We start from the raw sequence: 15168 nt of genomic DNA, 5'->3' as shown, positions 1-15168 counted from the left end.
CCATGGTTTTGACACCAGGTATCTGTCTCAGTGAGACCCTTTTGGAGGATGTCTTTGTCAGCTGGAGAGTCAATTATAGCCCCTAGTTTGCAGTTGTCTGCGAACTTGGTCAGCCATAGCCCTCCTGTGCTTGCCTCTACCTCTGAGAAGTATATGCCGAACAGGAGGGGTCCTAGGACTGAGCCCTGGGGAACACCACTTGTCCAATATAGTCTTCAGAAAGTGAATGAAAGCATCTATGACTCTCTCAGATGAGGCAGGGAGACGTTCACGTACAAAATTACTTTATTTTTTTGAGGTTCCATGAATGGCAAAATCTCTCTTACAGGAAGACTAGAACATATCATATTTTCTGGTAAATTTATGAGTGATCTATGCTGGGTAAGAGAACTACTTTCTGAGGGATATGAAAGAAACTGTAGAGGGATATCATTTTGTGTTCATGATTGAGAGAAGGCGTTTGCCTGCCACAGAAAACAGACACCATATCAATCTGATACTGCTAGGCTGATTTGTGTTTTCTTTACTGTCAGAATGTGGGACTCTATTGAGAGGATATAACTTGTGCCTGGCATTGATATTGGGCACCATTAAGTTGTCTGTCTGGCTGATCAAAGTGCAGGTTATTTATGTTCAGTCATTCAATAAAACTAGAATTGTGTATACATTTCTTTTAAGATGACTTTATTTTTTATTTTGACTTGTTAACCGGGCTGTCCTCTAAGCAGAACCCACTTTTAATGGAGACCTGAAAGATGAGATCCAGGGCAAAATAATCATGCAGCAAAATACAAAACAAAAATTGAGTTTAGTCCAACATATGGGCAAATATCTAACACTTGGAGCCATCTGAGTATCAGAGTAGCAATGTAAATTATATTGAAGTACACTGATGGGGTAAGAGTATGTATATTTGAAATTGCAGTGATCACTTTGATTAAAGTAGATATCAAGTGCCATAAATGAAGAAAAGTATAATATTTACATTACCAGCAAGAACAACCATTTAAATTGTGTTGTAGTGAAAGGGGGATGAGAGAGTAAACACTGATTGGAATAGAACTGGAGCAGGAGAGCAAACGGGAGGGTGATTCTTTCAGTACAACCCTGTTGTGAAGAGATAACCAACCCAGATATGATCTATTCTTTTGATCTGCATTGTTCGAGTTTGGACATTTTTTAACAAATACAGGGAGTAGCACCATTGGCAATGATATTTAAACTAAGTGGTGTTGATTGGTAATTGTTTCAGAAAGATTAGAGGAGCTGAAAAAATAGAGGATCATATGATATGATATCTTTCCATCTGTTACTCAACAAATAGGTCTTGCACCATGTCTCAGATCTAGCTCCTGCCACTTCCAAGCTTTAGATCCTGTGCTTATGGCCCCTCCCCTACCTTTAATCCCTGTGAGAAGAGTGAACTACCTTAGATTTTTGCCACCTGAAGAGCTTGAATGTCTCTTGGTGCTCAGGAGAATTTTGATGAAATAATTAGAACATTTTCTCAATCAGTAACCTTTTACCTCCGATTTTCAACTATTGTCCCTCCTCCTTGGCTTTCCCCCGCTCTTCATTTGGAGTTTTCGAGTAAAAATAGTAAATTGTACTTTGCTGTTATGTTTCTTGTGTATCATTCAATATTAATATTTATAGTTTTGTCCTTTCCCTCCTTTGTTTTTTGTTTTTTTTAAATTGTGGTCAGGATGTTAGATACGCCATCCAGCTTTAAGAAGTGTATTGCTTATTCTTACAAGTTACTGAACTCAGATGCACATGAGAAATGTGTTTATTGCTTGGTGCCTTCTCGTTTAGACATGGCATGTACATTTTGTGAGACCTTCGGACAAAGTGCCATAGTTGAGAAAAGGAATAAATGTATTTTAGAGTCTCATATAGCCTATCCCAGGAGAAAAGTTCTCTTCAACTTTGGGGAAGTCTGTGGCTGCTGCTCCTTCACTTTAAGAAGGTAGACAAGTCCAGAGAGAAACAAAAAGAGACAGAGAAAGACAAATCTAAAATTTTCAAGAAGAGCTCTACAAATCTGAAACCCTTGTCAGCTCTAGATCCTCCAGCAAAGATATCTAAGCCTTTGGAGCCAGTACTCTTTTCAGTTGTGATAGCTATTGGATCCAGAACACCACCTAGTTTTTCACTGGAGCCTGTTATACCTAGGCTATGGTTTCTTATTTTACAAGATAGACTGTCCATCTAGGCCTCCATCTGCTTCTTCCATGAAATCAGAAAAGTCCTCTCATAGCCTCACCAGAGCTGTCATAGGATGATGAGATGTTTCCTTTGGACCCAGAACTAGTTGGGGTACTACTGATGCCTACAACTGACAGATCCAGAAGGAATATCTCTTCCCCTTTATCTTTAATATCTCCTCATCTGACCCATCTTCTTGGATCAGAGCTTTTTGATCCAACCCTGGCCCAAGGTAGGTCTGTGTCAAGGTTAGACTCTTCCTTGACACCAATAAGCTCTCTAATAAAGTTGACTGGCACAGTCAAAAACTGTCAGAGTCTCAGAGCTAGTCTGCTGCTGATGCTGACTCCGGCAGGATGTGATTGGATCCACTCCAAGGTCTTCGGATCATTCCTTCCCTTAAGGGCATCGGAGCTTGATAGTTTAGCTCCAGCATCAGCCTCGGATCCCAGTCAGACAGCTTCCAGGGTGGTCATCTTCAGGAGTTTCAACGCCTGCAACAGGTTCAACCGGATCTGTCTCATCCTCTGCATTCAAGACTTTCAAGAGAATACTCTCTCAGCCTAGAGAGAGCTCTACCCTCTCAAAGCTGGATCCAGCCCATTACCCAAAGGATTTCCCAGGGTCCAAAAATTACTCTTCTGATCCAATGAACACAGTTTCTGAAAGCTTTAAGCCTCCTCTCTCTATAGAGACTATATCAGGTTCCAAGTCAGCTTCTGAACCTCTCACAATAGAAGTTCACCATAAACGTAAGTATAACAGGAGGCACTTAGATTCCCCAAGGAACCCCCTAACTACCTACACTGATTTTGGTGATGGAGAGTGTTCCCCTAGATAGCCCCTTGAGGATGTCTCATTCAGAAAGATTCTCAAACTTCTTAGGCAGAAAAGGGGCTAGTCTTCCCAAGAAGAGTTTTCTCTGGAGGAATCAATATGCCTCTTTTGTTTCTGGCCCCTCTACTTCTAGGGTAGTCCCCCCCACCAAAGAGATGATAGCCCTGATCTCATCCCAGGCATGGAAAGAACCAGACATGGCTGAACCTATTCTCAAGAAGCCCAATACATTTTTGGTAGCTCCTAAAGATACACCCCATTGGACAAAGGGTTCTGCAGTAGATTCCATGGTAGTGTTGGCAGCCACTGAGAGCACTTAATTATCTGGAACACATTAATCACTTTCAGAGATATTTGATACAGGCGGTTGACAAATTGCTTCCTGGGACCTTTTCTGCAGATAAAAGGAAAGCTATTTATTCATAGTTGGCTACCTTCCTATCACTTTCCATTGTCTCTATTCAGTTTATTTTTAATGCTGCAGAGGGTGTGTCTAGAGCAGCCTGTGCAAGCATTTCTATTGAAAGGCTCTCCTGAATGTGGATTTGTGATTTTGCAAGACATTTCAAAATGTCCTTCAGCGCCCCTTATGATGGATCAACTTTGGTCCCATAGTTAAAGAAATGATCTCCAGAAGTGAGGACAGCAAATTCCTTTCTGCTGTAGGGATCAGATTCTATAGTCCTCAGAAGACCTTCTGCAGAAATCAGAAAGAATGTGAGAGAATTTATTTTCGGAAATCCTAATGCTTTTCTTCTGACACTTCTGGCGAAAGAGCTCCCCAACGGCAGAAGGGGAAACTCTCATAATGGACTTCACCTAAAAGCCAGAGGTATCCCACAAAACCAAGGCTTCAGGAATCCTTTCTTAGTGAAGCCTTTCCAGCACTCCTGAAAGCAGTCAGGGGGGTGCTTGTCCCTGCCCCCAGCAACCTGGATGTTTATCACTTAAGACAAATGGATGCAGAAGATTCTAACCCGAGGTTCTCATGCCTTTTCATACTCACCCATGATGTCAGAAGAGAATTCCTGATGTTCCACCCTCACAAAGGGAAGTAACAGCTTTAGAAACGAAGAAGCTTCAGTCATGCAAGATGTCTTTCCAGACCAGAAAGGATCCAGAATTTGCACAAGATTCTTTTTAGTGCCAAAGAGAAATGTGGGCAAGACAATTAAGCAAGTTTGTAAAACAAACATAAAATTCTGGATGGTAACGGCTCCGGCCATTCTTCCTTTTATGAGGAAAGATAAATTGATGTGCTCAGTAGATCTTCAGGATAAAACAGTGTAAGAAACTTCTCTGTGTGGAAGATTTTCAGTCCATATATTTCTAGTTAATCACTGTATATTAATCAGATCAGACAGTAGTAGTAGAAGCAGCGAACGTAAACTCGTCAAGTCAAAAAGTAATAATAGAAAATATATATAATTCTACAGCATTACTAAGTATTCGAAAGTAATCCAAGCAAGCCAGGCAGTCTTGTTTCCAGTCAAAAATCCTTTATTAAGTACACAGACAAGCGATCCAAGTAAAACAAAAATAGAGTAATAATTTCCTCACAAGCTTTCTAAATATATATATGTTTTTTATCAGGCATGGGAGTGGTTTATTGTGCTGTAAAACAAAGTGTTATTGGTACACATGTTAAATTCATATCACTCTGCAGAAGCCTTTGACATCACAGAAGGATCAGGACAGAAACATAAGCCACAGCGGCAACCAGAACCGACAGAGAGTTCTACAGGATGAATTACAGGACAACCAGGACCACAGACAATCCAGCTACCAGGAGCAGCAACACCATCACAGAGACCAGTTTCTTCAGGAAGACCAATATCAACAGCATAGACATCAACCACCACACCAATACCAAAGCCAGCACCAGTACCAGAACAAGAACGACGACCACCACCAGAGCCTGTCCCTTACCAGGTCCCCCCATACCACAGCCACAGCGAGGAATACTACTACAACCCACCGAGATTCCAGAAAGCAGAGGAGGAATTCCAGAGGTCTTATACTCTATCCACAAACTCCCAGGGAGACAGGAGAACAAAACACTGGACAGGGGTGAGGAAAATACAATACCTGGGCAATCCCGACTGGAACCCCGACTACAACCCAGGTCCCAGGCTCAGACAGAGAAAGCAGCCACAATAACAGGTACAATAACAACAACAACAGGTACCACAATAACAGGTGCTCCACTTATCTGGAACCACTCTGTTAAAGCACTGACTGAAGAGGAAAAAAGTGTGTTGTCCAAAGGACTTACTTATGTACCAAGCTGCAGGAGCGAGGTTGCTCAAGTACTGATAGACCTTAAAATGTTTGTGAGGAAGCTCAACTTAAGGGTACAGTTTCATGGCAAAAGTAATGACAATGAAAATAAGCCTATTGATGAAACTGTAAAAGGCCTAGCAGCAATTGTCCACCACTACATCAAACACTAGCTGCTTTCGAAGTGAAATGTGAGATAGATATCAGGAAACTGCTTAAAAAACCTCCAAAGAAAAAAATTTTTAACTTAACACAGGGAGAAAGAAAAGCATTGCTTGAGCTAGGCAATGATAAATCCAGGTGTGTAATGAAGGCAGACAAGGGAGGAGGTATACTTGTGACTGATACCACTAGCTACAACCAAAAGATAGAGAACATGCTGGAGGAAAACAGATTTTATGAGTTATTTACCATGGATGACATAAAAAAAGCATATGATTTATGGAACACTAATCTCACCACATTATGGGAAGAAAAACTTATCACTGAAAATCTTTATAATTATTTATGGAGCCCATGCCCACGTTTACCTTACTTTTTTGGAATACCAAAGCCACACAAGAACAGAGAAGACCCACCTTATAGACCGGTGGTAGCAAGTGGAGGTTCCCTTACTGAAGCCACAGCCATTTACCTTGATTACTTGCTGAAACCTCTAGCAGAAAAGAATAAGTCATAAGAGATTCAATGGATTTTCTGAAGAAAATAACATTAAAGTGGAAGCTGACAGTATTTTGGTAACTATTGATGTGGAATCCTTGTACACAGTGCTCCCTCACAATTACTGTATAACAGCGGCTATGGATTCTTTTAAGAAACATAATCAGGGTACACAGGCACAAGTGCAAAAGTTAAGCAAGCTCATTAATCTTGTACTGGACTTCAGTTTCTTTACTTTCAATGGCAAAACACTACAAACAAAAAACTGGTATAGCAATGGGGGCTGCCATGGCTCCCAGCATAGCTTACATAGCCCTGGGCAAATGGAAGGAGGACTTTGTGTTAAACAACACAGACTACATGCAGCATATATCGCATGCTATTTACATTTTATTGACGATGTCTTTATTGTGTGGGAAGATTTTATCACTTATCTCAATCAAACAACCCCCTTCCTGAAGTTTACCTCTTCCCATAGCTGTACTTCAACCACTTTCTTAGATATGCAGATTTCCAAGGACATCAACAATAACAGAATCACCACTGATCTATTCAGAAAACCAATGAGGGTTAACTTATTACTCCACAGTAAAAGTCTACATCCTACAAAAACCAAGTATAATGTAGTGAAATCCCAAGGCTATAGATTAGCTCGAATCACCACAGAAGATGGAACCATTTTTGAGAAACCTGAACAACTTAGAGAATGATTTTCTAGTGAGAGGCTATGAAAGTCAGATGTTAAAAAACATCCTGGAACCCATTATAGAACTGAAAAGGACTGAAGCACCTTCACTCAACCTCCCCAGTAGAAAAATGTTAAGTAATCCCACAGAGAATAACAAATGCAAAAATAGCTGCATCCTGACATGCACTTTGGATTATCACAGTATCAAAAATATTATTGAAGAAAACTGGGACATTGTCACAGGAAACCCTTTTCTGATTAACATCTTAGGTGAAGCCCCATCATTTGTTTATAGGAAGGCCAGGAATATTAAAAGTTTTGTTGAATTTAAACCTAGACCATGTGAGAAAAGCACTAAAAGATGTGAAACTAATTGTACATTTTGTATATTTATACAGCAAGGTGATAGTTTTATTGCCCTTATTTAAAGAAGATCATTAAAACCAGTGCAGGGGTGACTGTAACACTAAAATGTAATTTACAGGGCACAGTGCAATGAATGTGATGCATTCTATGTGGGCAAGACTGTAAATAAACTCAAGCGAAGGATTTCATGTCATCTGTCAGAAATCTGCTCTGGATGTAAAAATAATGCACTAGCCAAACACCTTTCTCTTCATAAAAGACACACAGGTTTTAAGTTCCAGATCCTGGATCGCATAGACATGGGCGATCTTGAAGGAGACATCCCGAATATTCTGGAGAAACAGGAACTCGTGGCAATTAAAGCTGAACTCTTTTAGAAAGCCTGGACTAAACTACTACTGTTCAATTAAAAGTGCTCTGGAACTTAGAAAATTGCCACATTGTTTACATGACTAAGTGTATTTTAGTTTTTTTTTCTACAAATTGGTTTTAAATACCATTTTAAATTATTTGAAATTTAAGTGTATATTTTGTTTCCATCATCATACATGTATATATTTTTTTTTTACTTTTTTCTGGTTCTCTTTTTTCCACTTTATTCAAAATGATGGTAATAACAATACTAATTATACAATTATATAGGTTTTTAGGGTTCTTGTACACAGACCTGAAGAAGTCTAGAAGGACGAAAGCGATCTTTGTTAACAATAGGTTATGAAAATAGAAACTGATTTTTACATGCAAAATGTATATGTATATATTTATATATAATTTTTGATCGCAAAATGAACTAAGGTTGATATATTTCCAGCCATGTAGTATATTGCCTTGTATAACATCACAGACTTAATAATTTGGTTAAATAAGATGTACCATTAAAGTACATTAGGGCTATATATTATTATGACAGCTTCTAGGTAGGGCAGGACCAGCTCGAATGTCACACTGATGGGGGAAGGGATATGAATTTAACATGTGTACCAATAACACTTTATTTTACAGCACAATAAACCACTCCCATGCCTGATAAAAAACATATATATATTTAGAAAGCTTGTGAGGAAATTATTACTCTATTTTTGTTTTACTTGGATCGCTTGTCTGTGTACTTAATAAAGGATTTTCGACTGGAAACAAGACTGCCTGCCTTGCTTGGATTACTTTTGAATACTTAGTAATGCTGTAGAATTATATATATTTTCTATTATTACTTTTTGACTTGAGTTTACGTTCACTACTTCTACTACTATTGTCTGATCTGATTAATATACAGTGATTAACTAGAAATATATGGACTGAAAATCTTCCACACAGAGAAGTTTCTTACACTGTTTTGTTTTTAGACCCACTACACTCTAGTGGGTTGTTTTGAGACTTAGGGGATACCACGGAGATTACTTGTTTTATATCTTCAGGATACATACTACCACATGAAGATGACCAGGCACTCCAGGAAGTATCTTTACTTCTGGCTGTGAGCCAGTCATTTTCTATTCAGAGCACTACTGTTTGAACTTGCCACAGCCCCTGGCTCTTCCCCAAGGGCATGGCAATAGTGGCAGCTCATGTACGTCTACAAGATTTCTGAGTATTCCCATTCATGGAGAACTGGCTGATCACTGCCATTCCAGGAATCTACTAATTCAAACCAGTGACTCCTTACTGCATCTCTGCACTGACTGGGGAATCGTGATGAGATTAAAAAAATTCCAGGTTACAACCAGTTCACTTTCTGGCGTTCATCAGAGCAGCTTTGGATGAAAGAGCTTGCATAGCGAAGTTTCCCCTTTTAAGAGCTACATCTCTTCACCAACAAGCCCTAGAACATCTATCCTACCAGAAGCCACCTGGAAGACTAATTTGCCTTATAGACTGCATGGCTGTTTCAATCATGTTAGTACCACTGGCCAGATTCTGTGTGTGCGTGTTCTTCAGTAGACCCTGGCAGTTCAATGGTCAGTCAGAAAACAACCTTTACCTTTTCTAGTGAGTGTAACAAACATAGCAAAACCCATACACAGTGGTGGCTCGAATCACTGCATTTTCTACAGTGACATCCATTCATTCTGCCTTTCCCCAAAGCCACAGAGACCATGGATGCTTCTTAACTGGGTTGGGGGAGCATTTCTTGGGAAAATGGTCTAAAGCACATGGTCACAGACAGAGACAAATCTTCACATCAGTATATTAGAGATGATAGCAGTCCTCCTAGCATTGCAGGCCTTTCAGGACTCTTTCCCCTTGGGTGTGATTTCCATTCAGACAACATAGGTTCATACTAGGCTATCTGCCCTAGGGCATTTATAAGCCTAGCCAGAATGTGTTTGGCTTTCGCCCCCCATTTTAAATTTATTTTGCTATGCCCTTTTTCGAGGTTAGTATACTGTGCCTCTGTCTAACAGTGACACAGAAGTGATACCCAGGGTAAACCTACGATCTCCCATCCACTCATCAAGATTCCTCTTGAAGAGAGTCAATGAAGGACTCTGCATAACCTGGACTGGGATTTTATTCCAGAGTGAAGGGAGCCTCTGGGTTATGAATCTGTCCCTCCAGCATGTCCTATTTATTTCAGTGCTGAGGTTCAAGTCTCTCGAGCGCGTAGCTCGATGGGATTTGGATTTTCTGAGGTGCAGCATGTCCATTAATTTGGGTTGGGCATGGCTTTATCGTCGGGCACAGATCGCCTCTGAACAGGCGGTATGCCACTGAGTAGAGCTGGAGTTTCTTTAACCGGGCAGCATATGGCATCTGTTTGAGCCCTTTGATCCTCTTGGTGAGGTACTTTTGGGGTCTTTCCAGTTGCTGCAGGTGTCTGGTAAGGTACATCCCAAGGGGCATTGTACTCAATTATGGGCCTGATGAGGGATGAGTAAAGAGGCACGATGACCTCCCTGATCTAGATGTGAATCCCTTCATGATTAGGTGTGCTATTTAAAATGTTTTCTAACCACTTTGGCCATGTGGTTGTCAAATGAGAGATTGCTATCAACTTGGGTCCCCAGGTCCCTAATTACTTCTTCTGTACTTAATGGATTACCACCTATGTGGTAATTTGTGGGCACTGTTTTTGCCAAAGGGATGACTATACACTTTTGGCATTTAGCATGAGGCCATGGCTCTGGCCCCAGTTGTCTGTTTCTATGAGGCCCTTTTGGAGGATGCTTGTGTCGGCTGGAGAGTGATTATGGCGCCCAGTTTGCAGTCATCTGCGAACTTGGTCAGCCACAGTCCTTCCGTGTTGGCCTGTACCTCCGAGAAATATATACCGAACAAGAGAGGTCCCAGGACTGAGCCTTGTGGGACACCACTTGTAACTGGTTTGGAGTCTGACATGGCTCCAGCAATTCTAACCATGTGGGTTCTGTCCTTGAGCCAGTTTGCAATCCATCTAGTCACATAGGGGTTTATATTTAAGCTGGTGAGCTTATCTATAATGCCAGTGGGTATTGTATCGAAGGCTTTTGCGAGGTCCAGGTAGGCTGTGTGGTCCCTCATCAATGGCCTTGGTGACTGTTTCAAAGAAATCAACCAGGTTTAAGAGGCAGGATCTGCCCTTAACAAAGCCGAACTGGGTAGGATCCAGTGTCTGTAGGTCCCCAATATCTTTATGAGGTCCATGATGATCCTTTCCATAGCTTTGCAGACCAAGCTAGTCAGGCTTATGGGGCAATAGTTTCCAGGATCCGTTGAGGCACCACCTTTATGGAGAGGGACCACTGTTGCTGTACGCCACTCTTTGGGCACATATCCTGTAGTAAGGCTGAGATTGAACAGTAGTTTTATGTTTGGGTTTAGCTCTTCTTGGAGTTCATGTAGGATGCAGCCCAGGACACCGTCTGGTCCCATTGATGCTGTGTTTTTTGCTTTGGAGAGGGCTCTTACCTAAGCATCTGAGATGTCAGGGGGGCAGCACTCTGCTGGGATAGATATTTGCCCTTTTGGTGGGGAGGGGGGGGAGAAGTTTGCGCTGAACCTGTCAGCTATGATGTTGGCAATGTCTGTGGGTTCGGTGTATTTTTTGTCATTTTGGACTAATTCTGAGCATATCTGGGAATTACCACCCAGGTTCCTAACATAACTAAAGAAAGCCTTGTGATTATCCTTGGTGTTCTGTGCAATTTTTCTCCTGAAGCTGGCCTTTGACAATTTTATGAGTGCCCGTAGTTTTTTGCTAATACTGATCAGTGATGCCTTCCCTTTTTGGGATTTTGCTCTATCATTTAGTAGCTTCTTCCTTCTATTGTATAGTTTGTTTATGGCTGGGGTCCACCAGACAGGACGTCTGCCTTTGGAGGATTGGGTCTTGGTTTTATTTGGGATCGCATGATCCATGCACTCCTGAAGGTGTGCATAGAATGTGTTTATAAAGGATTCTGCAGTCTGGGCCATATTTTCCACAGGCCCGGGGGCTTTGAAGGATTCCACCTCGGTTTTGAGGAGTGTGAATGGCAGTCATTTTGGCACATCAACAAGGAAGCTGATCGTATCCTTTGTGTTGAGAAGCCATGAGAGTGTAATAGTGGAAGATTTCTTCTCACTGCTTTCTAATTTCAGTGCATATCCTGGGGAAATCCAATATACTGGCACACAAGTTGAGCAGATTTATCCTGCTCTGTCATGACTGGTCCCAAAACCCATTATTAATGGAGCATTTTTTCAGCTGCTGAGACTGACCTTGTTGCTGTCCTTTGCCTCTCCCCACAATACCAAATGCAACAAATTATTTGTTTAATTCCCCACAAGGGGGAGTCACCCAGGGATGCTTTAAATCCCCCTTTGGCCCCAGGACTCCTTTACACATTTCCCCCAATGACCTTGTCCCCAAAATTCCTAAAGAAAGCATCATCTATAAAGGTCACTGTAATCCAAAAAACAAAATCCAGTAGAAGGAAACGCACAGCAGACAAACTTTAATAGCATCAAACATCACAAAGCTTTCAGGCTCTCTTGTCCTTCCTCAGTGTGTAATACAAACCATTAAAGCAACTACCCATTTACAGGTTAAAATAGATCACATGACACAGCCCCAATAATTCAGTTAATATTCTGCTTCAAAAAATCACTCAAACATTCTTATAATCAGAAATATATAAACTTTAAAAGATTAGAAAACATTAAAAATTTAATATATATAATAAAACCGGGTCTACCTTCTTTCCAGGAAAGCACATTTTATTGAGTCCAAGTTGAGTGACTCCACTTCTCTGAAATGCCATTCTATAAAAGCATGGACTGCCAAAATCCTTTCCCTGTGAAAGCAACCACTTGGCCACCATGGTGAACTTTGCCCATTCTTCAGTGCAGTGCCATCTCAGTGTTGTTGTATTTAATTAATGGGGTGTGGGAGGTGAAGCCCCCACCTGGGTGGGTTTAGATTTGGTCCATTTGAGTTTCTTCTATGGTGGCCAAGAATTTCGGCAGTCTGGTTTTCGATGGAATGGTGTTTCAGAGAAGTGGAGTCACTCAACTTGGATTTGTTGAAATGTGTTTTCGTGGAAAGAAGGTAGACCCAATAAAATACACATTCTAAATAAGTGTATTTTTCCACTTTAAAACCATTTTCTTCTTTTGTTAATACTGGCTTTAAACTAATATGCATTGATACATGTGTATATATCTGCTTGAAGCTTTAAAATCCATTCTTATTCATGTAGTTCTAACCGATTATTTAAATCTGTGCCTCTCACGATTTTATAAATAACATCGATCACCCAAAACTGGAATTCATGTTCTCTACCTTTTTCTTCAGTATGTTTAGCACCTGCATTAGTATTACTATTTCTTCTTCTTTCAGATTTATGCTCTATTATGCAATCTTTTACCTTCATGTAGATTTACCAACGTAAAATGCAGAGCATTTTATACAGGTAGCTAAATACACTACATTTGGTGTATTACAAGTTGTAGAATATCTAAAACTATACTCTTTAGCTATAGTGTGTTCAAATTCATTATTTGCCATTATATCTTTACAGCATACACAGTTGAAACATGGAAAGTACCTTTCTTTTGTATTCTTTATTACTTTATTCATATCCTTGTACCATAGATGCTTTTTCAGATTTTAACTAGTTCTGTTAGCAAAACTGGATCTTTCACCTATAATTTGTTTAATCTCAGGTGTGCCAATATGTTCCAGTTCCATAAAATGATTTCTTTTATCCCATTAGGTCTTCTATTGAAACCAGTAACATAGTGTAGCTGTCCTGTTTTATTTATTTTACTATTATTCAATGAAGTAGCATTTTTTTCTGTCTGAGAAGTAAGGCTTAGCGGTAGTATGCCTATCCTTTAAAATACTAGATTTCATATGTTCTAGTGATGTCTTATAGTAACCCCTTTCTCTAATTCATTCATCATATGTAATATTTTTTCTTCACATTTATTGTTGTCTGTATTTAGTCGACTAACCCTTAAAACCTGACTTTTTGCTACCCCTTCAAAGACATGAACAGCATGTATGCTAGTTCTATGCATAGATCTGTTAGCCTCACATCTTTTCTAAAAAGTGTTGATCTCATTATTGGATTTTCCAGCTTAGCATCTAAAAAAAATAATTTCATTAGTCCAACACAGCATAGTGAAGTTAAGGAAAGGTCACAGTAATCCTCATAGCAGCATATTGGCCGCAACAGGTGTGATTTCCCTTCCTCTGTCTTCATCTAATTCTCACTCCTTGGTTACTGGACTCAGATTCAGATCCGTTTTCTCACCTGTCAGGTGGCCTGAGCCAGTATCAACAGTTTACCCCATCCAGCTGCTGCCAAGCATTTTTTTTTAATTCTAATCCTTCCCCTTTTGATGAAGATGGTAAAATAGTTGATAAGTTCAGGGGAAAAGTGTGTACTTATGCAACTTAATTTTTACAATTTTGATTTTTCAGGCTCATATGTTAGTTTATTCTGTGAAATGTTTTAACTGCAATTCTTTCCTCTGAGGAAAAAATCTGCTTTGCGTTGTTTAGCTTCTCTTTCCAAGGTTGCTACTCATTGTTTAAAGTGTTTCTCTGTCTCTAGATATTACATCCAGGGCTATTACCACTGGTAATATGTTGAACAGGTTTGCCTGGCTGCATTCTCAGAGCCTCCCAAAGGATGTAAAAATGAGATTTAATTTTTGAACCCTCTACTGCAAAGGTTATCAAAAATTGAGTTGAGCAGGGTAAGCTGATACAGGGAATCTCTCAGATTTTTCTGCCCTCCTCCTCTGAAATTTCTAAGGGTTTTTCTTTTCCCTTGTCGAATTTTGGCAAGAAACAAATCAAACATTCTCAGCAAAATACTGGTAAGCAGACATTTAAAAAGCAATGGCAGGAAGGTTTCAAAAATAAAGCTGGAATCAATCAGAACAAAGGGCAGTCAAATAAGTCAGAATCACTATGTAAGGCACCTTGTTCCCTAAACCCACCCTGGCAGTCCCTAATCTCTTCCATAAAGTCTGGATCGCCATTTCTCTGTTTGGCAAGATTGTTTCACACAAATGGGTTCTGAGACTGATTCAGCAGAGTTACAGATGGCAGGGAGAAGAAACTCCTTTCCAGGGTATTATTCCATGTCCTCTCTTCCCTTCTGTCTTACAGCACATAATTTGTCAAGGTGGAATAGAAATAGTTCCCTCTTTCCAATTGGAAAGAGGTTTCTATTCAAGCATATTTCTAGATCCAAAGAGAGAAAATGCCTAGAGACCAGTTTTGGACCTTTCTTTACTAAATCAGTTTGTGATCATGTCCAGGTTCAGAATGCTTTCACTATACAACTCCTCCTTCCTCATATGAGTTGTTTGGTAACCTTAGATTAAAAAGATGCATTTCATCACATTCCTGTTCATCCAGACTTCAGATGTTCCTTAAGGTTGTGTGTGTGTGTGTGTGTGTGTGTGTGTGTGTGTGTGTGTGTGTGTGTGTGTGTGTGTGTCTGGATCATAGTATCCATTCTCTGTGTTACTGTTTGGACTATCCACTGTTCCAAGAGTCTTCACAAAGTGTTTGGCTCCAGTTCTAGCACATTGAAAGCTATGGGGTATCCACATTTTTTTCATCACATTCATATTTATTTTATGCAGACATTCTAGTGTTTCTTGAGGTTTGTGTCCGGATCACATTATCAGTTCTCTGCATTACTGTTTGG

Source organism: Protopterus annectens, chromosome 10.part0 (genome assembly GCF_019279795.1).
Source record: "Protopterus annectens isolate FY-2018-M chromosome 10.part0, PAN1.0, whole genome shotgun sequence".
Classification (NCBI taxonomy): Eukaryota; Metazoa; Chordata; order Ceratodontiformes; family Protopteridae; genus Protopterus; species Protopterus annectens.
This window is presented reverse-complemented; position numbering follows the sequence as displayed.